The sequence below is a fragment of the Haliaeetus albicilla genome, chromosome 26, assembly GCF_947461875.1.
Source record: "Haliaeetus albicilla chromosome 26, bHalAlb1.1, whole genome shotgun sequence".
NCBI lineage: Eukaryota > Metazoa > Chordata > Aves > Accipitriformes > Accipitridae > Haliaeetus > Haliaeetus albicilla.
In genome coordinates this window covers 21,257,488-21,282,091 of record NC_091508.1, presented here as the reverse complement: position 1 = coordinate 21,282,091, position 24,604 = coordinate 21,257,488, and the positions used below count along the sequence as shown (strand labels likewise).

Here is a 24,604-nt window from a genome sequence, read left to right as displayed (position 1 = left end):
TCGGGGCGGTAGATCAACCCTCCCTGCGCGCCCCTGAGGGGAGGCGGGCGCCGGGCACCGCTCCTCCCACTGCACCGGGCACTGCGGGCAGGAGGCAAGGGCAGGACACGGCGCTGGGGGGGGATGGGAGGCGGTGTGTGAGGGGAGGCGGTGTGTGAGGAGAAGGGGGGGGGGGCGGAGGGCGCTGCTGCGCGCGCGGCGGCCGTTGGTGGTGGTGGTTGTGGTGGAGGGGGGGGTGTCTCCGCGCCCTGAGGGGCCGCCAGCCCGCGGGCGGGGGCGGCGATGAGGGGCTCGGCGCGGCGGAGGGCGCAGGCGGCCGTCCGGCCTTCCGCCGGTTGAGCGGTGCGTACCTGTCCGCGGGCGCGCAGGTGCCTGCGGGAGGGGAGGGAGGGAGGGAGCTGCGGCCGGGTCAGGAGGTCTGGCTGCGCGGCCGCGGGGAGCGGTGGTGGAAACTTGCCCGGTGTGTGTGTGGTGGTCCCGTCCCTGACAGCCCGCCGTCGCCCGCCCGCGCTGCGGCCAGGTGCCGTGAGAGGGGAGGTGCGAGGAGCCGGGGCTCCTCCGGCAGGCCGTTCTGCGCGGCAGCCATGGCTCACCGTCAAAAGTTTGCTCTAGCTCGGTGGCTGCAGCCCATCGCCCTGCCCGCTCCTCTGACCCGCGTTCGGAAGCAGCGGTGTGCTCGGGAGCCCGTCGGTTTGTGCGGCGTCCTGGGGAGCCCCGCGTCCCTCTGGTACCTTTACCGGCTTCCTGGGTTTCGAGGAGAATATCGGCGGAGTTTTGGGTTGTGGTGGTTTGGTTTTGTTTTTGTTTTCTTTCTTTCTTTTTTCTCTTTCTATTCTGGATTTGCTTTGCGCTGGATTTTGTTAATCGTCCAGCCACTAATTTTTCTGGAAGTGAGAACTTAAAAAGACATAACCGCGGAGTCATATGCAGGCTACTCAATAGAGCAAAACTTGAGTTTTGAATCCAGATAGAAATATGCATTATCTAGCCAAACGTCTTATTATTTATTTACATGGCTCTGAAAATGGTGCCGTGTGATTTACAGAAAGTAAGAAGAAAATGTCCTGCTCCAGAGAGCGTGCATTCCAAATAGTTCGTGCACAGAATACGGCAGTACAAGAAATTTATAAAATGGGGGGTCCTGGATATGTCTGAATCTTTTTTTTTTCTTTAGCTACGTACTGTAGTTTGTTAATGTTTTAAAAAAGTTTTATCATACTTTGTCTGAAAACTTAGAAATTCTAAGTGTGGTCAAAGTAAAGAAAGATTAAGTGGGCATTGTTGTCAGGATCATAAGGTATTTCAAACCTCCAGTGCCAAAAAATGAAATTAAAATAGCTGGGCTATTTAACTTAAATTAAAGTAGTTGTCTGTTCTAGTGCGCAATTGAAACCTGGCCTTCTAGGGTAAAGACAGAAAACTAAAATAATTTCTTTCATTCATGCAGAAATAATTTAACATCCTTGAAAAGAATGAAGGACTGTTTGCAAAACTTGGTCTTATTTTGTTTTATTTTTAAAGATATGGTAACCATTTTTGAGAGACCCAAAGGAAGCAACTGTGGAGGCAGAGAGAGCCTAATGTTTGCAGGAAGGAAGGAAGGAGGATGGAACAGTGCTGTCTATACTTGGAGGGAAGGCCTTAAAAACAAAAGTTTTGGAATGGGAAGGGAGGAAGGCCTGACAGTGTCTCCATGGAGGTTATATTGCTGTGTTCCTTTATTTGCACAAGGTCATTGCTTGTAGTTTCTGAAAAGCAAAAGTGTTTTCCAAGAATTTAAATAGTCCACCTCTTAGATGGGCCATCCAAAATTTGTAAAAGCTGGGTTGTAGTTATTTCCTGCCAGTGTAGAGAGGACAAAGTAATCCATGTCAGCAGACTGCAGCCGGCTGTGTAGCTTCTACTAAATTCCTGGTCATTTTTAGGAAGTTGGACTTGCCTCTGGAAGTTCTTGGCATGTGTCATTTTCTTCTCTCTGGAACTTTCCAATCATTTTCCTCTGCTTCATGTTGGTGTAGAATGAAGGGAGAGATGTGGGGGAAAGAGTGGGTAAGGATTGCTAATAGTAAGGTTTTAATATTTTCAGTTTTCTGTTTCTCAGAATCTTGTCGTTGACAGTGCAAGTCTAGTGCTGCTTTGGCATTTCTAGTAGAATCTTTAGTCCTTGCTAACTTTCTTATTCCCATTTTTATAAAGGGGCTTTATTTGCCTAGGCTGTTCATCCAAACCTATCATTATTATTGAAGTATTGACAATATTATCGTCTCTCCACAAAGAAGATGGTGATGAAGTGGCAGTTCTTGCTCCAAGTGATTGACAGGCTAAATGCAAGGTAGAAATCTAGGAGTTAATTTCTTGGGGAACTGGAGAAAGATTCTATCTAGAAATACTCGTGTGTTGGGGGCCGAGGGGAGTCCCGTGTAATAACTGGTATGAATGTTGCTGAAGAACTGACCGAATCCAGCTTTGTGGTTTGTCCTAGAAGGAATTTCAGACACGATTGATTTCATACCAAAGGTTCAGAAGCAAACAAGAAGAAAGAGTAAGTAAATGGAAAGATATAACAGAAGATGGCAAAAGGCATGCCATGCCTAAATGTTAGAGAAGTAGTTTAAATTCTGGTGGATATGCAGATTTCAGTGACCCGTGTTTCTGACTTCTAAGCAATTTTTTCCATGGATGTTCATTCAGTAACATGATGCTTAAGGTTGCAGAGCTCTCTTCTTTTGAAGCCCCTCAGTTAACGTTCCTCAAAGGCCTGTGGGTGGACTGAGATTTTTTTTTTTTAACTGTGAAATCCTGTTTGGAAATAAAAATAATAAAAAAAAGTAGTCGAAGAAGCTGCTTCATGTTATGAAAAACCTCACTGTAAAAGCTGCACTTTTTCCACGTTGCTTTGGAAGCAGCTGAACTTTGTAACTTGGCATGTAAATAGAGCTCTTTGAAGAGCACATCCATGGCTGGAAAGAGGGGAGAGGGAAATGCCCTGGCTGGTTAACAAGCTTTTGAGTGTAAAAAGCCACTGTGAGCATGCTTGTTGAAGTATCTGTTAAAACATAGAAGTTTGCAGAGTCTTGTTCTTGGTTGTGGTGAGGTACATAGACCTAGAAGTGGCCAACACGTCTAAGTGTAAGTACGAAACAGTAAAAAAGTGGCAGTTTGTGTATCTGAGGGAGATGCTAGGCGAGTGAGAATGCAGAAGTTCAGTCTACACCTCACTAGGCTAACTTCCATCTCTTGGTGAGTTAGGACTTATGGTAAGCCTAGCCATGCCAACAGAGGATTTTAGCATAGCATTTTGATTTCTGTAACTTACTTTGTATTGAGGTTGGGGGAGGGCGAACTTTTCTGTTCTAACAACATGCGCACGAGGAGCACTTGGCTGATGTAGTGTCCTGTATTTGCTATAAACTGAGCAATATTGGCAAGTAAAGATTGCTTTACTGCTACATATGCTGCAGTGATGAAATCAGAAGGAAAAATCCTGTTTAGAGCACCATGAAAAATAGTTACAGATTTAAATAGCAGAAAAATGCAAGTCTCAAACATTTCTGTAGAAATCATAGTTTTGAGTATGTTTGTTGTACTTGCAGCATGATTTGACAAATAGAAACTTTGTACTTAATATGTAAGGAAACAGATGCCTAAACTGCCCTACCTGAAAATATTTGCTTATATTTTTCATTGAAAGTGATAATTAATACAAGCTACAAGATTAGAGACAATTTTTTTTTCAGTTGTACTTCTGCATTTCTTGGCACTTGTGTAGTTTTTCTTTCTTAAGTGCAAGTCTTTCACTGAGCAATGATGACAGAAAACATAGATAGTGGCACACACACTATGTCAACTCGCAGAGGCATAGTGTTTCTATTTAACTTTTTTGAAAACCCTAATTCATGTCCCTTTAAGAAAAAGCATGCATAGGAATTCTTATGAATGATATGAATGCGTTAACATAAACTTCTTGCACTTTGGATTTTTTTAACTTTATTTTGTAGCTAAGTTACCTTGTGTTTCTGGTCCTCTCACTCTAACTGTCATGGAAGAGAAGAGGACTGAGAGAATTCTTGGACTCTCCTCCATGTTGGTCTGTTGCCTTGTATTCATATTTTTGCTTTGCAACACATATACTGACCTTTCTGTTAATTTCCTATGCTGTATTGGAATGTAGACAAGGTGCTGGTTACAGGAGAAGCATAAGAAAAAATTCAGGGTATGTCATTTGTTCTGCTGTTACTGAAAGGTATGTAAAGCATGGTACTGGGCTGCTCTGTCCTTCCTTCTCCACTGGCTAAAACCAAGAACTTTGAGACTAATCCAATGTGTGGATTTTCCATGCAGCTCAGTGGGACCACTGTGTTACTGGGCCACCTAGACATCTGCCGATTGGCTTCTCAAGTAATAAAGGCCATGGATTATTAAACCCCATGCACTTGTTTTACTTATTGATTTTTCTGTAACTATGCAAAACTTTATAACTCCTTTGTAGTAAAATATTTTCGTAACATGCTGGTAAATTAAAGGAGTAAATGGATGTTGAAGAGGAATAATCTTATGAAATCCAGTTGCTAACTCATTTTAGGGGATCTCTTGGACTGTGGAAACTTAAGTGATCTTGCCGCATGGGTTGATTTAAATTAGCTCTCTTATGTTGTGGTTTGGCATATTATTTAAGAGCCTCAAGATGCTACTTGTGATTGACATAACAAAATGTAAATTATATGCTGTTTTACTAGGCTCTAATTTATCTGTCGTAAGGTTTGTGTACCAATAGTACTGAGCTCTTCTTACAGTAATGTTTCTCTTTCATGTAATGTCTACATAGGGGAATTAAATTACTCTTAATTGCATACTTAAAAATAAAATAAAATTGGGGTGTGTCTGGCTATCACAGTAAATTAAATTTTGCTGCTTCTTATTCTTTTTGTGCATTTACTTTAAATTGACTGTTGGAAAATTAAATGTTTGAATATCTGGTTGGGAAGAATACTCTTACTAGTTGGTAATCATGAGTTGTCATGGAACTTGAAGAAATCCTAGAAAACAGAATTGGTTCAGATTTTGGACCTTAAAGTTTGATGTAGCTAGTGCTGAAGAAGTGAAACAATGATTGAAGCAGAACTTAGCATTTAGCTTGACAGTAAATGAACTAAATGGTGAGGAACTGCTGTTGCCTCTTAGAAATTGCCCCATGATAGGAGCAGAAAAGGGCAAGCTGATTTTAGAGGCCTTTACTTTTCTGTTTCATCTGATTCTTGGGAGGGGAGACACTTTCACTAAACACATTTCTTGTTTGACTTGTAATACAGCAAATTTGAGTGTTAGCGTAGTGTTTTAAGTATTGGGCCCTAAAGTGTCTTTAGTATTCTCTGAGACACAGGTATAACGTTACATGTGGGAATGTTTCTCCCAAGCTATTGGATTGAGTTGATTATGACCCTAAACAAAATCTTCCCCTAATCCTAGTTCTCAGCTGGCAGTACCTGCCTTCTGGAAAAGCATAAACAGACTTACAGGTGTGTGTGAAGCCCAGACGCACAAGCTCTTTGAAGCTGGTTTGGAAACAAGTGTTGCATGTTTCTAGAAATGAGCTTTGGCAGTCACTGTAGAGGCTGAGGAGGCTTGGGAGCAGGGTCATCTTGGGCATGCAATGCTGCAGATTTCCTCCAGTGAGGTTTTGCCACAAAATGGTTTATCCTGTGCCAATGATATTGTGAAACTGATACTTTTTTTTATTCTGTATTTTAAATGGGGTGGGTCCTGTAACAGTGGATTGTGGTAAGTCATGGTTAATCTTGGAAGAGGCATTAAAAATTTCATTACTTGTTGTAGGGCATTGGGTGACTTTGTTTTTTGTTATGGTGTAGCAGCCAAAGCATTGTTACTAAAAGCCTATTTAACCCTTTCCATAAAAATGGTATCTCTCTTGAATGTCCTCATACTTGCTTTTTAAAAAGCATGTGCAAAACTCAGCAAGGAAACAAGCCAGCACTCTGCATGCTGAATTTAGTTGCCATTGTTGAAATATGTGATGGTCTTAAAATTGCTAGCTAGTATATACCTGAATAAAGAAGTTTAACTTAAATGGTCTTGTTACAGCCTGCTTAGCAAGACATTGAATAGTTGTACTAAACGTATCACCTGGAGACTGGGTGAAAACCTGCAGTTAAGATGGTACAAATCAGTCCATTTAAAAAACAAATTACAGTTTGTATTAAAAAGAAAAAGGCATTTGAGTTCTCTGTCCTATGGGAGTCAGCTGTCAAGAGTAAAGCTGGTAGTGTGTTTCTGTTATAGTACGTAGCATGACTGTAAAAGGTCCAATGGGGTTATGTGTATAAGATGAATGGGATTGGGTTGCGGATGTTTTTGTTAACCATAGAAACAAATAACGTGTTATCAGTGGATCTGAAAGTGCTGGCTAACGTGTGTTAACATTTAATCAATTTTGGAGTTGAATTTAAATAACGGCTATTTATGTGATATTAATTATCTGGTCCTAAGTGTGGCTGTAGTGCTTCTGCAGCTCTGAGCCGGTGGGGAGTGGTAGCAGTCAGCACAACCTGCATGGCTGGTTTTTCCAGCTATGCTGTGAGGAAGCTGTGTGATGTTCTGAAGGCTTCAGTTTGCCAGTATGAACGCAAGAACCAAAATTAGTCATTTATTCCTATTTGTTGATCCTTCTGTGCTGAAGGGGCAGCTTGTTGCCTATGGAAAATTGCTCTTTTTCTCTGGTTATGGGGTGCTGTAGTTTGCTCTCTGACCCTCTATGCGCTTAGTACTTTTCTACTTTCCTTATCTACTTTGCTTGATTTCTGTATGTATAATGTGACAATTTTTTAATATTTGCTTTAATGGAAAAGACTCTGGAATAGAAGGGGGAGCTGTAGGTGCACAGCGTGTGTCTTCAGGGTGTGAAGCACCAGAGAATACACGCAGGCACTGGAAAACCGGGGGCTGTGGTATGATGGGACAAGCAGGAAACATGGAGCTCCAAGTAAGATAGTTGAAAGGAAGGGGTTGCAAGGAATCCATAAAGGATTATGTGGAAGACTATAAAGTGCTTGTAGAGAAAATTGAGGATTGGAAGGTACCCATAAAAATCTGGGAAGTGTTTAGCCCCATAATATCATACGTTGTGGTAGTTGTGCTACCCTCAGAGCCAAGCCTGGACTCACTTCAGAGTAGATTAGTAAGAGAAATTTCAGTTGGATTGTACTTTACTGTGGCTGTGGATTCTAGAAACCTGACTGGCTAATTTTTTTTTTTTTTCCTTTTTATATAGAGACATGAAAGGTGTGCCTAGGTGGGGGGGCGGTCTTCTGTTAATTAGCAGTACTTTAGATTAATGTTAGTTATGTAACTCCTCACCCTGAAACAAAGAGAAGGAAAAATGTGTATGGCCTCAGTTCTTGGCTTCTGCAGTTCCTTTCTTGAACAGTAAGTGCAGCTAGAACTGGAGATTCCCCCCCCCCCCCCCCCCCTTAAGTAAACTAGACTGAAATCCTACCTGAGAACCTATTGGAGCTGGCGGCTGGACTCTTAACTAAAATGAACGAGCTTGGGCTCATCTCATTTGCCTCACAAAGACTTTTGACATTGCTAGATTGAGAAATGAGACGTCAGATGTAATCTCTGATATCTGCTGGAATTATTTTGTAAATGCATATGGTACAGGGACTTAGAACATTTGGATTTCTACTCCTCTTCCAATCCTAATCTCTTTCCCTGTACTCTGATAGCTGGTTTAGCTCAACAGAATAATAGGAAAACCTAAATGCCCAAGAACTGATTTCTCTCCACATCTCCTTTGAAGAATGCCTTTTCCATGTCATAGGTTCTTAGTGATTATCGTATTTTCAGAGAGCTAAAACTGTTTGGTAAGGAGCTATTCAATGTCCTAATGCTTCATGATCTCTTGATTTGATGTCTAGGTAATTGGACTTAATAAATAGATTAGGGCTTCTTTGGTTACCCGGTCATGCTGTCCAAGTCTTTAATCATATAGAGACTTAATTTGCTTCTTTAAAGTAATCAACTATGCCATTTGGATGACCTTAAAGAGTGTATCACTGGGCTTGAAATTTAGTGCTTCTTATGCATGGTAACCAGGGATGTTACATTGTGTGCATCACAGTCAAGCCCAGGATAATTGTGAGCATTCCTTCTAAAACTGGAACCTGGTAAAAAGCCCAATGAGTAAACTCTTCAATACTAGACACAGAGCAACATTGTGATCCAGAGGAGGTCTGGTGGCTGTACTGGAAGTACTGATTAGGGGAGCATTTGTCCCCCTTTCAGGTTCTGCCACTGATTTACCGCACAATTTCATTTCTTTGTGTCTGAAGTTCCCCTATAAAGACCCAAAATGTTTCCCTCTGTTACAAAAACTGTTATTTTAAAACCAGTAATAAATGTACTCTGGTAAATGTGGTGACAAGTGTTCTAGAAAAGCCAGGAAGAAAGGCAAATACTGGGAAGGTGGGGGGAGACAAAGCTGATAACTTCTTTGGTTCTGGTGGGTGAGGGTGAAATTGGTGACTGCCAAAAATATGAGCTCAGAGAAGTAGCTTGTTCTGCTCTGAGCCCACATCTGTACACACCTCCTCATCTCTACAGATGGCCAGGAGGCTGAAGAGAGAACACAGTTGTCTAAATTTGTGTGAGAGAAAAGGATCATGACTCCCACCTTAGAGGCGAACAAGAACCTCCTGTGACTGGGGTATTTTTGACAATTTAAAAAATTTGGTTGAATTTTCAGTCTTAGTAAATTATGTAAAACCTGACACTGTTCGTAGTTGCTAAATAAATATTTTTTTTATATTGCTTTGTATTAGAAGATGGTTGGCTGGAACTGTACTCTCTATTCCTTCAAAATGAGCCTGCTAAGGAATAAATTTGATCCAGAAGTCTTTTTTGCATGCTTATGCTTTAACAACTTAGAAGATACTTTTCCACTTTAGATTTCATAGTACTTCACATTTTAGGAAAAAAACCATCACCATCTAAATAGTGATGGTACTATTTGAATCAATCATGATAAAAGGCACAAAAATAAACCCAAAATATTTTCATCTTTATGTTTCTTCTCTACTAACATTAGTGTAGAAATAAGATTGTCTTTTGCAGGTTGACTATTTCCATACAGTCTGCTTTATCTTCTGGGGGAATTCAGTCATTTTCCTTTTGTTAGCCTGTGAGATAAAGGATATTGTTTAAAGCAGGTAGCTGGGAATCAGCATTATATAAGTAGTGAACTTGACCAAAAATCTGTTTTTGTGGATGTGGCCTCATGTAATAAACTAATAGTAAGAGTAGTTTACAAAGTACATCTTTGACAGTTCTCTGATTAACCTCTGTTCTTTGCAGACAGGGGTTGAATACTGAATGTTCCTCAATTGTGACTGTATATATTGCTCCCTTCCACCCCGAACACTGAAGAACCTGAAACTGGAGACTTCCTGACCTTTTTAAAAACAAATGAGCAATGTTGCTTAACTTCTTGCTATGGGTCAGGAGCCTGAGCTTCATGCCAAGTTTGTGTGAAACAAAATAAGACTGCAGAGTTAAGAAAAAACTCTTGCAAAGAGCACTTGTATGGAACTACTGATAAAGCTGCAACTGTTGAGGCACTGTGACTTATTAAAGCAGATTCTTAAAAGGGAAATGAGATACGGCCTGCCCTAAACATTCTTCAGTCAGTTACAGTTCTTAGCTGAAAAACTTACCAAGTGCATAGAGGCAATATTTTGTGGTCCTTAATATGGATTCTGCATTAGTGTTAAAATAACTGCGTGTTACAAATGGATCTGCTTTTTCTGTTTAGTTGGGTACTAACTTACCTCTGTTTTGGTTCCCTTTGAGATGCTTCCAAGTGTGCTTTTAGTAATGCAACATAAGCATAGTGTCATTGTCATAACAGCATTCCACCCTCAGTGAGAAGTTGCAGCAGCACCATACAATGATGCAGTTGGTCTCTCCCTTACAGGATGATGTTGGTCACCCTTCCAGCACCATGTCTACAAAACTTTATCTGATGGCTATGTTTAGTTCCATGAAATTTTGGAGAGGAAAAAGTGTACTGAAAAAATATTAAGGAAAAGAGTATTCGGAAGAGTTTGCAGAGAAACAGGCAAATACAGAGTTGAGCTAAGCTGATTGGGATCAGTGAATTACCCAATGAGGTAGAGAGAGTCCAGGTGAAACTGTCAAATGTTCCTTCAGTATTTGGAGTATCCATTTACTGATGCTTCTGTGGTTACTGCAGGGTTTGAATATCTTGTACTCGTGCGTCTGCAGTTGCTGTAGGAACTGTTGGCTCAGGCTGTCTCTTTGCAGTTCTTCAGAGAAAGAACTGCTCGAGGAGAGCTTGTCTAGGCATGGGACTCAGTGGTATGTTTATTGTTTTCTTTCACCCTGCGATCTGTAATCTTTATTTTAATATAAATCCTTTGGATAGCTTCTTTTCTTTTGCTTGTAAATGTTTGATCTGTATGTGGTACTCGCAGTAAAGGAGTTCTGTTGTGCCAGAAGAACAAAGACTTGCTTTCTGTTTGCACTGGGGACTACTAATTTGCAGTAGTCAACTGTTTTTACTGCCAGTTTTAGCAGGTGCACCTTGTCTCAATGAGTTCTCTTTACCCTCATCACACAGTACAGTAGCAAGTCTCATGCACGGTACATAGAAGATTGAATTTTGGCTGAGAGCTAAGGAGTACAGGGATTTGCTGTGCTTCCCCTCTCTTTCCTTTTCCTTGCTCCGTTTCCATTATTTGTGCTCATCTTGTGTTGCACTTGAACTAGATGATAGTTGTAGGTCCTTTCCAACTGAAAATATTCTATTCTAACAAAGTTTGAAGTATCTATTGAAAAGACTTTGTGTGCATTTGTAGAATTTATGTTGATAGATTGGATAGTAGTTCAATAATATACATGTACAAAATGCAGTCTTAAGTTTTCTTCATATTTCAGAATGTTGGAACAGATCAGAAAATTTGACAGTCTATATACTGTAAAAGGAGTCTGTAGTGGTCATTCATAGAAGCGTGTAGAGAGAAGGTTGTTAGTGTGGAAAAGATTGAAAAATGGGTTTTGGCTGCACTTGTTGAGAAAGAAAAATACCTTTTAAGTTTGTCATGAGGTAGCAAAAACTTGCTGTTCTCTTCCTGATATGTAAAGAATGGGGATGTTGGAGGGAAGGGGGAGAGCAGGCGGAACTCAGGCAGGGTTGGTTGATAGGGCCTTCTCTGCTGTTCTTCCACATTGCAGTGCTTCCAGTCTGCAGTAGCGCAAAACTGGGTTTCCTCTTGCCAGTCTCTCTGTAGCAGTTGAGCGCTGGCAGCACAAGAACAGCTTGCAGATATTCCAGCACAGAAGCAATTAAACAGGGTAGCTGTTAAGACTAGTATGGGGGGAAGGAGAAAAGCTGGTAGCTTTTAGACCTCTCTGTTTGCTGTACAGGAGACAAAATTGCTTGCCTGGAGATGCAAATATCCAGAGTGCATGAAGCCCAAGGGAAGCAGTACATGTTTGTTACATGTGTGCATTTGCTTTTCTTTTGTTTCTTCCTTAGGAGCCTAAGAGAAGATGGGGTTAGAAGGGGGCAAAAGGAGTATCAATAGGGATGAAAAGTGGCCTTTTGGTAGAGTTGGGCTTGTTGTAGGGATCATCATATTGAAGTACGCACTCTGTAGTCTCCTTGTTAACAAATGTAGGATCAAAGTAGCCATCCTGAATGAACTCACAGAAATTATAAACTGCTACTAGATGGCTGGAACTTAGTGTGGAGAAGGTTGAAGAGATACTGTTTGAAGTGTGCGATTTGGGTACAAGCAGGGGAAGTGATGACATATCCGCTCCTGGTCATCCAGGAGTTGCCAATTTCTCTTCTGATTTGTAAGAGAGATGCTGTCAGACCCTCCATCCTTTTTGTTTGTTTTGGGGTGTTTTAGGTGGCTACCTAATATTTAGTGTGAAGGCTGGGTGGGGTTTTTTTTTTGATTGGTTGATTTTTTGTTGTTGTTCATTTGGTTTTTTGAGAGAGAGAGAAGAATGAACTCTTATCCTCCGTAGCCTGCTCCTATGCTGCATAGAGCTTTAGAAATGCCAAGTGGCAAAGACAACTGCCTTTGGTTTATTTTTTCCTTCAAAACCAAACAATATGCTAGAATTTGGTGTCCAGAGTGAGATGCTTGATGCTCAGGAGTGGGCTGCTTTGTAGAGTGGGGCTGCAAAGCTTCCCCTTATCTTGCATAATGGCTCAGATACCTTGCTAGTGTCCTGAAACGTTCTTATATTTCTGGCTCCTGTTGTTCCTGAGAACAGACTGTGTGTGTCCTGCTCCATTGTCCTCTTTTGAAAAAGACATGTTAGGTTCCTGAGTCCGTGTCAGTTTAACTTTCAAAAGAGTGGAGTGCTCAAAAAATTTGATGCCTGAAAATAGGACACATTCTGAGTTAGATTCCTGAGTTTAATCACGCTATTTTCAGATATTGAATTGCTAGTTTGAATCTCATGAATCTACAGGTAATTGTTGTCAAGCATTTAATATGAGAGTTTGCCAGGCTGACCTATGAAGAAGTATGGTTGTGGCCCTACGAGGGAGAGATTGAATAGCAAAAGCAGCTAGCAATGCAGTGTGTGTTCAAATTCAACTAAAGAAGCCAAAGTAAAGGTGGAAAGCTAGAAAGCGGGGGAGAGAGTGTGCTCCATGCTTGATGTGTATAGTAAATGGAAAACTACTTTTCTAAGTCCTACAACTGATTTACTATGGCATTGGGCAAGCTACTTAAGTCATCAGACAGTGGAGTCTCTTCTAAATGCAAACAGCATAACATTTACACTTATTACAGCAATTGGAGAAGTAAAGCTTATGAAGTGTTGTGAAATCCCTGTGTGTGTAGCTAAGGTCTGATTTTTTTTGCTAATAAAAGCATGTTGAAGCTTGATACTGCAATCAAAATGGAAGAGACTGAGTAATGTTTTTTAGTCTCTGCTGTTAAGTCAAACCTGAAGATTGCTATCTCCCACAGGTTAGCAATGCAATGTTGGATAGTACTGTCTGTTTATCAGTAGATGGAGAAGTAGTTTCCCAGATTGCTTTGGTTTGTAACCTCTGAGCTGTTTCATTCAATTTATTGTTCATGGTGTTGCAAAAAACCTTAATCTCTTGAGTGGCTGTAGAGACAATGCTAGTGAACTTGCCAGTTGCTTCCACAGAACAGCTTGGTGACACCTGCATACTTTGCTGAATATCTAGTTGCAGTATTTAAAATGAGATCAGAGTCCAGAAACATGATATATTCTCCCCATGGTAAATGGAAAAAAAATTACCACAAGCACTCTGAATTAATACAGTTATGTAAGTGTATTATTCAGCAAACTATGCTTATTCTCCAGTGGAGATAACTTTGATTCCTCTATTAGCGTTTAATTTTCATGGCGATATTCCAAGAGGAGAAAACACTACTTAGGTTTTGTTCTTAGCACAGAGATAAATGGAATGTCTCTGTCACTTGTCTGAAACCATGTGTTGAAAGGCATGATTTTTTTTTCCTAACAGTTTTGCAGAGTAATAGGACAGAATGACTTGGATTACAGAAGACACATGCTGGGTCAGTTTAAAGTCTGCCAAGTTCTAATTTGCAATTTCTAGAAGATTTAGAACAGAATCATCTGAGTGCCTGCAGAAATCATCATTCTAAATTTAACTTGCGGATTTTGTCTCGGTAAAGCATGAAACTGTCTGGTAGTATTTGTCCACTGAATTTCAGGGACAACCTTTTCTTGTGTTGAGAGTTCTGCACTGGGGGTTCTGGCATTTTTTTTTTTCCTGGTCCTGCAGTGTGAGAGTTCTAAATGCTTTAGAGCAAAATGCTAAGTGAAAAAGTGTTAGCTAGGTTTAATTACTTCCTTTTTTGTTTCTCTCAAAACAAGCAAAAAGCTTTTGGAAGAATGTTATTTCACCTTGTTATTGTTTTCTTTACTGTATTTCTGCAGTTAATTAACCGTGAACTAACTTTTAAAAAATGGTTCTTGCTGGCCTCTGAATGGTCTGTTGCAGTAAGTGTAGAGTTTCCAAATATCACTGAGAAGGCCCAATACAGAGACTTTTGTTTCCACAATAGAGGAGCCATGCAAAGTGAATAGAAGAACTTGTAAAACAGCAGAAGCAAGTGCTCTTTCAGTGCACACAGCAACACATCTATGTACTGCTTTTTTTTTTTTTTTAAAGGATTTTTCTCAACACAGAAGTTTCAGTTTTTAGGGTTGAATTTTGTTTGACCTGTGGAATAAGCTAGACTGGCAGCATTATAATCTGACATTCTTTTACCACTAAAAAAAGTATAGTTTTAGACTCTGAAAATCAAGCAGGTTTTTTGTCCTGACAAGAGCAGAGTTCAATGTTCATGTCCCTTTGGTTCTTGTTTTCCTTGCTGTGGTATCCTTAATGATGATGGTGGTGTGACATGGACACAGATTTACATAGGTGGCTAAGCAGGCAATAAAAACATTAAGACTCTAATCTAGCTTCCTCATAACTTATCACTGAGGGATGAAAGGTTTTATATCCTATTGCCCAGTTTAGGAGAATACCGTCAATTGTATAGTAGCTGCCTTTTAATTCTGGTTTTGATCCTGCCCTCTGCATCTCGAACTGTGCACTTTCCTACCCTGACAGGTTGTGGCTTTCCAAATGCACCTTCCTTTGAAAAATAAAATAAAATAAATCCCATCAATGTTGCTTTTAGGAAGAGCGGGTTTCCTGTTACCGGGGGAACTGAAGTGGCTAGACAGAAAATGCAGTTAATGACCCAAAATAAACTAACTTAGATTGTTTTTCTCTAGGCTTTCCCCTGATAGTAATTTCAAGTGTTACTTTTAGCAACTATAGTGTATGAAGGAGCTTTTGGGAGAAAGTGAGAGTTTTGTTGTTGTAAATCGATCTCCCTGCAAAGCTGAGAGCATTTTGGATGCTGCTATTGATTGCACTGTCTGTTTGCTTCCCTAGGAGAAAAACGGGTATGCACCCTCTTCTACACTGAAGCTGCAGCAGCTTGCCATCACGCACTTCTGTTTCCTAACCTGGATGTCATGTTAACCTCCACAAACGCACTAAAAACCGGGTTCCTGTGGCTTGCGGCAGGCATGTTGCCTCCAAGACACTGATGTTGATCATAGACTTATATTTTGCTGTTCAGAGGTGTGTTGCTTAATGTTGACAGGGAGAACAAGGCATGATGTTGATTACTTCGTCGTGAATGGCAAAGACTGCGGAAGCCTTCTATTAACAAATGAACTAAAAATGTCTTTCATGCTGTTATGAGTACAGTAGCACGCTAGAGATGACATCACTATCTATGAAGAGAGATTAAACTAATTCATAGTCTTATATGAAATTTAAAGAAAGGAGAGCAAACCAGTGAAGTTGTGTCCATGTTCTTAAAAATGACATCCAGGTGGGATTGGTAGATTTATAATGATAGCTTCTTCCCCCCCCCCCCAACTAAAATTTTGAAATTCAAAAGATTAAAAAAAATTGAATGTAACTTCTCAAGATCTATTACTTACACAGTGTGTTCTCTGAAGACATTGAAGAATATAGTGCTACAGATATCTAAACATAATTTTGCTAACTTTCTTAATTTCAACATCATATTGAAAATAAGCAAACAAAAAAGGCTGTGGAATTCATTACTAAGGATGGGACTGACAGATATAACTTACACTGAGAAATTAATTTTGCAGCCTGGCTTGTGGTCTTCAAACTGAGTATTGCCACCACTGATGGTCCCTGCTAAAGTTATCTTTTTTTTTTTTCTCCTTTTACATAGCTGTGCTGTGCTAACTGGAGAGAAGAATAATAGATGAGATTTGCAACTTAAGTTGGCAGATCTGACAGCACATGCGTGCAGCGTAGATCTGCTACGGCAAGAAGATGCTGGATTCAGCCAGTTTAAAATATTTTTAGACTCTTACGGTTTTCCAGGGAAATAGGATTTTTATTTATATTAGTTTTTGTAAATCTCTAAACATGTTTGTGGCTCTTCTTCTTCCTCTTAGCCAAGCTAGGACTTCCTACTACAAAATCTTGTGCAAGGCATAAACAGTGGACTTAAGTCACTAATATCAGACCAACAGTTCTTTCTCTGCCATCTAATGCATTGGTGTGGTGGTGTTTTTTACTTTCTTTATGGATATTGTTGCTAGCTTTCATGCCTAAATAAACTAATTCAAATCTTTTGGTAACATTATGGTGCAGTTGAAGTAAATAATTGCATTCTGAAGCTGAAAATCGATGGCAGCCAGGGTACTCTTCCCTAGAGAGATATCCCCATTGCTTTCTGTTGTAGGGGTTCTTGTACTATATTCTGAATCATATTTGATAGCTTCTGCCTGGCAAATAGTATTTCTACCATTCTTCTCACTCTGAATGTTTCCATTACTAACACTGATTCATTGGTGTTGAATACTGTTTTTTTGGAACGTGTGCTTTTTAGAAACAATTCTACTAAAAATCCCCCTTTACCCTCTTTATGTGAATGACTTATAAAATAAATTTCAAGTCAGTCATGTGGAAGAAATTCATTAATTAAATTGCAGGTTCTGTTTTGTTGTAGCTGAGGGTGCTGTGCCTGCTGAGGGCTGCAGTGAGCCCTTGCAGTTGGGACCGAAGACCTGAGTGATGCAGCAGCCAACAGACAGGATTCTGCTCCTCTGGGCTAGTGAGACTGTACGGGTCATATCTGCAGCATTGTGAAGGAAGAACATTTCAAGAGAGGAGGCTTTGGTTTCCAAAACAGCCCAAGATCATTGTTACAGGTTTTTGTTTCAGATGCTTCTGTGGCATTCCATGTTGTGATGTTGAGCTTCAGACTTCCCTGGAAATAATAATCTAGGACACGGGAGAATAAGAGAGAAACAAACTGAAAATAACAGGGTTGGATAGATGAGAGATGGCAAGAAAAAACCCTTAAAGAAGCTTTTAGTAACCTAGAACCTTTGACAAGATGTTCTTCGACAAAATAGCCAACTGGACAGGAAGTAAAAAATTAACTTCAACTTGTTCAGTAGTCATAGTAGAACTAAAACATGGTAAAAGTCTCATGGAGGGTGTGTATTGGCTGAGAGCACGAGAGCTCTTTGCACAATACTTGCAGAGTCTAGAGGTTGTCTCTTCCAAATCCTTTTAAATCTTCTCTCTTTAATTAAAAAAAAAAAAGTCACTGAAGCAGCAAGACTGACATACTAGAAAATGCATTTAAGTGGAGACTCATGAATGTTTAAACTGGCTGAAAGGCAGATCTGCACAGTAGCCAGTGTGGATTTGCAATACTGAAAATGCCAACTTCTTTACATACTGACATGGGGGAAGAAATTCTAGGGGAGAAACTGTTGCTTAAATTTCACCATTAAGGTGAAACCATTAAGGTTGCTGAAATTTTAGTCAGAAGAATAGCATTTATTCTTAAAAACTTCTTATACTTTGAAATTGAAACTTTATGTAAACATTAGAAAAAATGTGAATCTCTAATATAGTATTTACATTGTATTACTTGTAAGAAAGAATTGCTAAATTTGTTTTATTTACAACACAGAGGTTTAGGATCCATGTTGCTTTTCTCTTTCATCTTACTAATTGCCAAGATATGTATTAGCTTGAGATGCAGAACAGGGAACAGCTAATAAAGCAAACATGTCAGACATGTTTTGCTGTTGCCTCATGGAATTGATGAAAAGTGCAAACCACCAATACAAGTAGATCTAGTTTTACTGTAGGACAGTTTGTTCTTCAGTCTCCCCCCCCCCCCTTTATTTATTACCAACATAGGGAGGGAATGCCATGATTTCCAGCCTTTTCCATGTGTATGCCTTTGGCCTCACGGTTCTGTAGAAGTCATATTCTTCTTGGTGGAAGAGTGGCATCTTGCCGGCCTTTTCCCCATCCTGGTTGTGTGTGTCAAATGTAGTTAGTTGGTAGGCTGCAGCTTAGGTCAACCTGCAGTCTATGGGATATGAATCATAGCAGGAAAGAAACTGGGGCACTGCAGCTATTTCAGTTAAGCTGAAGGGTGCTAGGGAAGGAATGTCCCTGTTCTTAATTTCTTCAACATTATGGCTGCTTCCCTATGGTTCTGGAGCAAAGAAAGCCTTGCATGTGAGGAAGTGGACACAAATGATACAGACATGCAAAGTGTCTAGGAGTTTGAAGGTCTATAAAGCTTTAGTGTTGGGATGCGAATGCAGGACAAGGCTTGGGTTGTGAGAAGCCCAGTGTGGCACTAAACTGCACTGTGTGGTTGAGGAGGTAGAACTGTGATTCTCTTTTGGAGAATATGATGTAACGTCAGGCATAGATCCAGAATTTGGCTTAAACCAGCTCTGTCTCTGGAAAAATGACATTGCAGATGGTGAGTGTCATTTCAGTGTAATGTAATCCTTTTTATTAATTTAGTTAATTCTTCAACTGTAAATGAATGTAGTCTGTGTTAGGAGTTTCAGATGATATTGAGATTTTGAGTGTAGATGTCAAATTACGACTGCTTCACAAACAGGTGTGTACTGCAAAGTAGCATCAGGTTTCCATTGTCCAGTTTAGCCAGAAGAGCAGGAATGCCTATGTTAGGATGTTAGAAGTCAGAAATCAGTTTAACATTTCACAGACATTGAGAATCCAGTTGTGGTTTCTGCCTTGTCTCAAATGAATACTTTGCTATTAATGATTTATGTACTATCTAATCTGTGATTATTTTATTTATTTATTTATTTATTTTAAGACACCTGCCAAGAAGTGCTCCCTGTAAGATGTTTTGTTTTCTGTAGTGCTCAGTTTTACAGGCAGTTCAGTTTTGGATGTTTCTGACTGGTTGAGCAGGAAATACATTAAACTATTAATGTTCATGTGTCTATTTGTTATTTAAGTGTCAACAGCCAGTTTTTAATTTTTTTTTTGCACTTGGGTCTGTCTCTACTGTCTTGCATCTTGACATCCATACCAAGAGATGAAGGCATTTTCAAAATTATTTCATTAGAGACCCTTTGCAGCACTAGCTGTGACTGGTGTGTGGTTATTGTGCAGATGCCAGGGAACATGAGGCCATATAGAAGTCTGGAGAGAGATATATATGTAAAAAATACCTTGACGACTACAACTGGTGTGCTGCTCTGAAGACCGCTTGGTGAGTTTGGTGGTGTATCCTCCTGTCCTCGGTAGTGAATAGTAGCTTAAATCCTAAAGGACAAGGATTTATATTCCTTCCAAAACTATTTTTCTTTTTTATACATTATAATTTGATATCTACAGTTACTTCTACTAATGTGTATTTCTTTCTGAGGTTGGATGGTGTGGGTCTATATAAAATACAGCATTTTCTTCTTCAAATGATTGCTTACTTGTATGTATGCTTACACTGTGCCTCTGTGTTCCTTTTTTAACCTTCCTGTTAAACTAGTGATGATTTCCCCTTAGACCATCTTTTCTTCACCCTCTTTCCAAGAGCTAAAAATATGAGCTATACTCTGCATATCCTTGTTTCTTTTTACCTTCATACATTAATCTAGATCAACTGATTGTTTGGCTCTAATTCTTCAACTACTTTAATTACTTTACCAGTGTGATTTATTTTAGCTGTTTTTTCATTCCTTGCTCTACAATCTGGAGGGGAATCCATGTGTTCACCCATTTTCAGTTGCAAGTGCTTTGTTGCATCTTTGAACCAAGGGTCTCCAAGTTCTCTGTCCATGCTTGTCCTCCTTGGCACAGCTGAATTCTCTCTAGGAGCTCTTCCAGTAGCTTCCTCCATGTTGACAAGTGGGCAGCTGCTTTCCTTGCACTGTGAGCAGTGTCAGAGCTCTAGGCCCTTGAAGAGGACTTTGAGTCCTCCATTCTGCTGATCACAGATGCCATGATTCCAGATCTGTTTATCAAGTATGTGCCTACCCTCTCTGTGGTACTTGTTAAAGCTGAGTGTTGGGGCTACCTGACAGAGGCTACTCCTAAGAGATTTCTGAGCACAGGAGCCTTTTGTCAAAATGTTGTGAGAACTAAACAGGCAGGAGTAATACTAGCCTCAAGTATTTGTTGTATGAATTGTAAGAATTCGCCAGAGGAAGTACCTTTCCAGCTTTTAACTGTAGTGTTGCTTTGTAATTAATCATTTGGCTGGAAAATTCTGGTCTTCTAAAGGCTAACCCAGATGCAACTTTGCCAGGAATTGCATTACTTGGAAAATAATAAAACTCCTATGAATATACACTCTCCAGGTGAAGTTGAATGCTGAGCATATTGTTGGAAGCAGCCTGAGTCTTATTAAATATGTATCCTAGTGTTACAATTGCACTTCTTTACAGAATGCTTATATGATTGTGAGTGGCAAGGATTTCTCTTCGTATGGTGGTGAAAAATGAAGAAACCAATTCTGTGCAGCGTACAGGGAGTTTGGATTTAAAATAGTAAATATCTGCATAAGTAGAAGGTCAGTCATACATTGCAGATTTCTCTGCCCCATGCTCCTCACTGAATCCTCGTGAATTGTATTTCTTATCTGTTCCCCTCAGTTTGTTGATACTTTTAACATGAGGGAAAACTATTTTGATATTTCTCTGTCAGTTATTTTGACATTAATCAACATTGCAGATCGTGTTTTGTTTGGTGTCTGGGTACATCATAAAAAGAGTTGCTGAAAGAGTTCAATTACAATATCAGCATCTCTGCCAAATGTATTGAGCTGTTCTGAAAAGCGCTTGTCTTTTCTGACCCAGATACACAGTTTCCAACTGTGGGAGATGCTGCCAGAAAGGCTCTTGGCAGAAGGCCAGCAATAAAATTATACTGCAGAAAAACACAACATATTTTCAGCAGCACTTTGTATGGTGTCATGAAAAATTACCTGTCTCCCGAATGCAAAGCAGAAGTTTATTTTAACTTCCAATTTAAAGTTGTAAGCCTCTTATTCTGACTTTTAAGGGTGACAAAAAAGGATATAAATTCCAGTTCTTTTCTATTACTGTGTCTGATACACCTCAGGCTGTGTTAGATACTCACTGGTTTGTTATTAGCAACCTTAGTTGTCCTTGCTGCTCTGTTAACAAACTTTGAGTGATTTTAGGGTAGTGTGCTCTGTAAACTGTAGTTCTCATGGGCAGATACTGGTATAAGGGTGGATTGGGAGGGTGGAGGGTGTTTTTAATGCTTCAGCTGAATATTTTTGGCATGTGCCTTCTTGATATAGCATTTAAAACCAATTTTCATGGTATTCTGCTTGGCCTGGCCAGGTGCCTAAACAGCAGCTCACTGAAGTGGGGGTTTGGAGGACTGGAGTCCAGTGGCCCTGGTTTCCTCTTCTGTATTGCGCTGGTAACACTTCCATGCAAGGTACCACTTAGTGCTGTGAGGGGATATCAGGATGCCAAATGTAGTTCATGCTTCCTTTCTAGAGGCTTATAGCTCCCTGATTCTGATGTTGCATTTCAGTCCCCGTGGAGCCTAAGTACCTGTTTCTCCTGCTTTTTCACTTTTCTGTTCACAAGCACTCAAAGGTAGCTAAGCATATTCATTACTTCTGGCTGTTTAAATGTCTGTCTCTTGGGAACACAACTGCCAGATGCAGGAATATATCCTACTACAAAGGCCTCATCTGAAATTCTTTTCATTGTTTATCTTGTGCCAAAGCATAAACTTCCTCTGTGAAGGATGGGATGTTTAATGGAAACATTGTTAGACTGTCATGGTGTTTTAATAACATTTCTAATGTGTCAAATCCCCAGTGACTTTAAACCACACTGCAGACTCTACTCAGCTCCCCTGTGACCTGGTTTGGAGACAGCAAGTATTTACTCGTTTTACACTTTAGGGCCACATGATGCAGAGGTAAAGTGACTTTCTCAAGGTCACGAAGGTCTTGGTAGTGCTAGTAGCTTTTCCTAAAATTTTTCTTGCAAGTGTGGGTGGCAGCCCCTGGGTAAGACAACCATGCATTTTAATATTGCTGCTTTTTAGTCTGGGCATCAGCTGTTACTTCCCTGAGGATGCAGGGACAAATATCCTGCTATAGCCTGCTAGTAAAATGAGACTGTTGGATTTATGGAATTGCTGCTCACTTCACATAATGCTTTCTGATGTGTTTGGTACTGAGCTATGTTCTGCTGCCTTAGTCCATATGGTTGGAGCAGATTTGATTTTAGTTTTCCTTAATTTAATTCTGCATGCTGTCAAATGTACTTTGTTCTGTGTATTGTGCCTGCATTTTTATAGTAAACTCCCTCCTGTTTAGTGCTTTTGTTGAAAATTTTCTCTCAAAGTCTGAACTATATTAGGTTTTCACTCCTGTGCGCATTACTGTGAAACATTCTTAGGATGTTATTGAAAGACATTTTACATCAGCTTCAACTCAACTTTCAGGATTATTTTTTTCCCCCAGCTCTGAGTTTTATAATAAAGATCCTTTCGTAATTTAGCTGTATATGCCCTGACCTCAGTCATTCACTGCTGAGAAAAAGGGCAGGTAGAATCCAACTCGTAAATACATTCATCCAACAACTTTTACTTGTCACTGAAACTTGCACCTGTCTTGAAAACAAGATGGTTACTACCTGCTTAAGGCAGAGTATTGAGAGGTATTGGTGGTTTTGCTTCATCTGTGCAGTAGAAGATTAACTCCCATCATAGCTGTGAAACATTTATTTTCAGTCTGTTTCAGATTTTCAAAGAACATTGAAAAGCATTCAGCACATCCAGAATACTGAGGTATGTCTGTTTCCAGAGCTTGTGAGGTAGTTTGCAGACTTACCCTCTAGCCAACAGTCTGCTCAGCAATTTACTGAAGCACCAGAATTTGCTCAGCCAGCTATCTTTGTCCATCTGCTTTCAATACATGGTACAAGCTGATAAGCAACAGCTTGCAGTAGTCTTCGGAGGGAGGCCAGGCTGTAGAGTTGCTTGGAGTCTAGAGACATTGTACTGGGCATATGCTGAAGTCAGCAACACATTCCAGTGCCCTTCTCTCTGCCTGAAATTGCCAAGTTACAGTTACCAGAGAAGATAGCAAACTGAAAATGTGAAATGTAGGAGTCACAGGGAAGAAGAGTATGTGAAGATAGCTGGAATTTAGTCTGAGGAGAGGACTAATTTGAAGTAGATAGATGATCTAGAAACATGTCTCATAAAAGTCTCTCTAGCTTGCCATCTGCTGACTCGAAAGCATATTATTATTACAGAAAAGCAAAACAAAAAGACCTTGTAAAGAGTCTGGTCACTTCTGGAGATGGTGAAAGGCCATTAAGCGTGGAAGAGCTTATGACTAGCTCATAGAATAAATACTGCCAAAGCAGTAATCGTGCTTATTTTTCCTCCCAGCTGCCTCTGCTTGGCTTTCAGGATCTCAGAAGAGAAGAATCTGGTCCTGTGAAAGAACATCCCCTTCCTTGATCACTTCTGGGGAGCAATTTGGTAGAATGTTAATATACCTTGATATGGTATATCGCCTTTGTGATAAGAAGTGAGGTCCTTCAGGATTTTCATTAGCTTGCTTTTCCCAAGTATTTTTAGTATGACTGTATCTAACTCTCTTGGGGTTTATTCCTTGGCAGTCTTTAGCTGCGGGAGCAGACAGACCCCTGCACAGTGTTCTTGTCTGGCTGCTTTTTGTCTTACCCAATTCTACATCCTAAATTCAGTGATGTGAGATACAAACAAAAAACTATTAGGCACTTGCTGCCAAAGCTATTGGTTCTGTAAACGTGCTTCATTTCTTCTTAACTAGGAAAATAGTAAAGCAGGATTTGTTGTCGTGTTTCCCCTGGCATTTTCAAATCTCTATGGGATGCAACATTTTAATTATTCCCTGTCACACCCCTGAGGTTTAAGCATCTACTCAGCTTTCAAGTAATCTCGCCTATCCCTCTGCTGTTGCCAAACATGCTTTTAATCTCTAACAATGTCAGGATTCTCTGACAGACAATGTGCAACATATTGCTGGAGAAGGAGGATTGGCATATAGGAGAAAAGGAAAACATTTGAGTGTGTGTGTCAGTCTGCAGAAATTTACTGACTGGGTTTTCAATTGCTTCAAAACGTTGCTGAAAAGCTGATGCAACAATATGTGTGGTGAAAGGAAAACAGGAATTTTCTGCAAGGACTAGAGTGTCTTGCTATGCAATGAGCTTATGCTTTCCTCTCTCTCATGTTACCTGCTCTGTTATTCTGCTCTTCTCTTGTCTTGCAGAGCATTCATTTGCAGTTCCTTATGCTGCCAGTGCTGGTGTTTGTTTCCTAGTTTAGTACAAGAGGGCTGCTCTTGCAGGATCTTTTAAATGTTGTGTGCTGTGAAATGCAGTGCAAGGGCAGAAAAGGCGGTGTGGATGATGTCAGCTGAACATTCTCACAAGTCTTACGTCTTCAGTTTGGTATAATGCGCTCGTCTCTCTTTAAATAACAACTTAGAGTTATTGCCACCTGAAGTCTTAGTTCTTGTTGCACAGCATCTGACACATTCCAGGTTGAGGGCTGCACTGGGGATTTCAACAGATAATTACTTTTTGATAATTAAATATAGCGTGTTTGATTCCTAATGTGCATGCGACAAAAATAGAGACTTCTTGAGCTGGT

General features: G+C 40.2%; 1 protein-coding gene across 16 annotated transcripts in view; it reads left to right on the top strand.

Moving 5' to 3' along the window:
• STRBP (spermatid perinuclear RNA binding protein) overlaps positions 1-24,604 on the top strand; it is a 74,969-nt gene that overhangs the window by 734 nt on the left and 49,631 nt on the right. The window contains exon 2 of one of the 16 annotated variants that reach the window (XM_069771322.1): positions 22,688-22,744. The exons of 13 other annotated variants lie outside the window; for them this stretch is intronic. The gene's annotated coding sequence lies outside the window, so the exon portion shown is untranslated. Of the gene's footprint in view, positions 1-230; positions 343-22,687; positions 22,745-23,421; positions 23,447-24,604 lie in introns of those variants that run through there. 2 more of the 16 variants (XM_069771321.1, XM_069771323.1) reach the window with 2 other exon arrangements.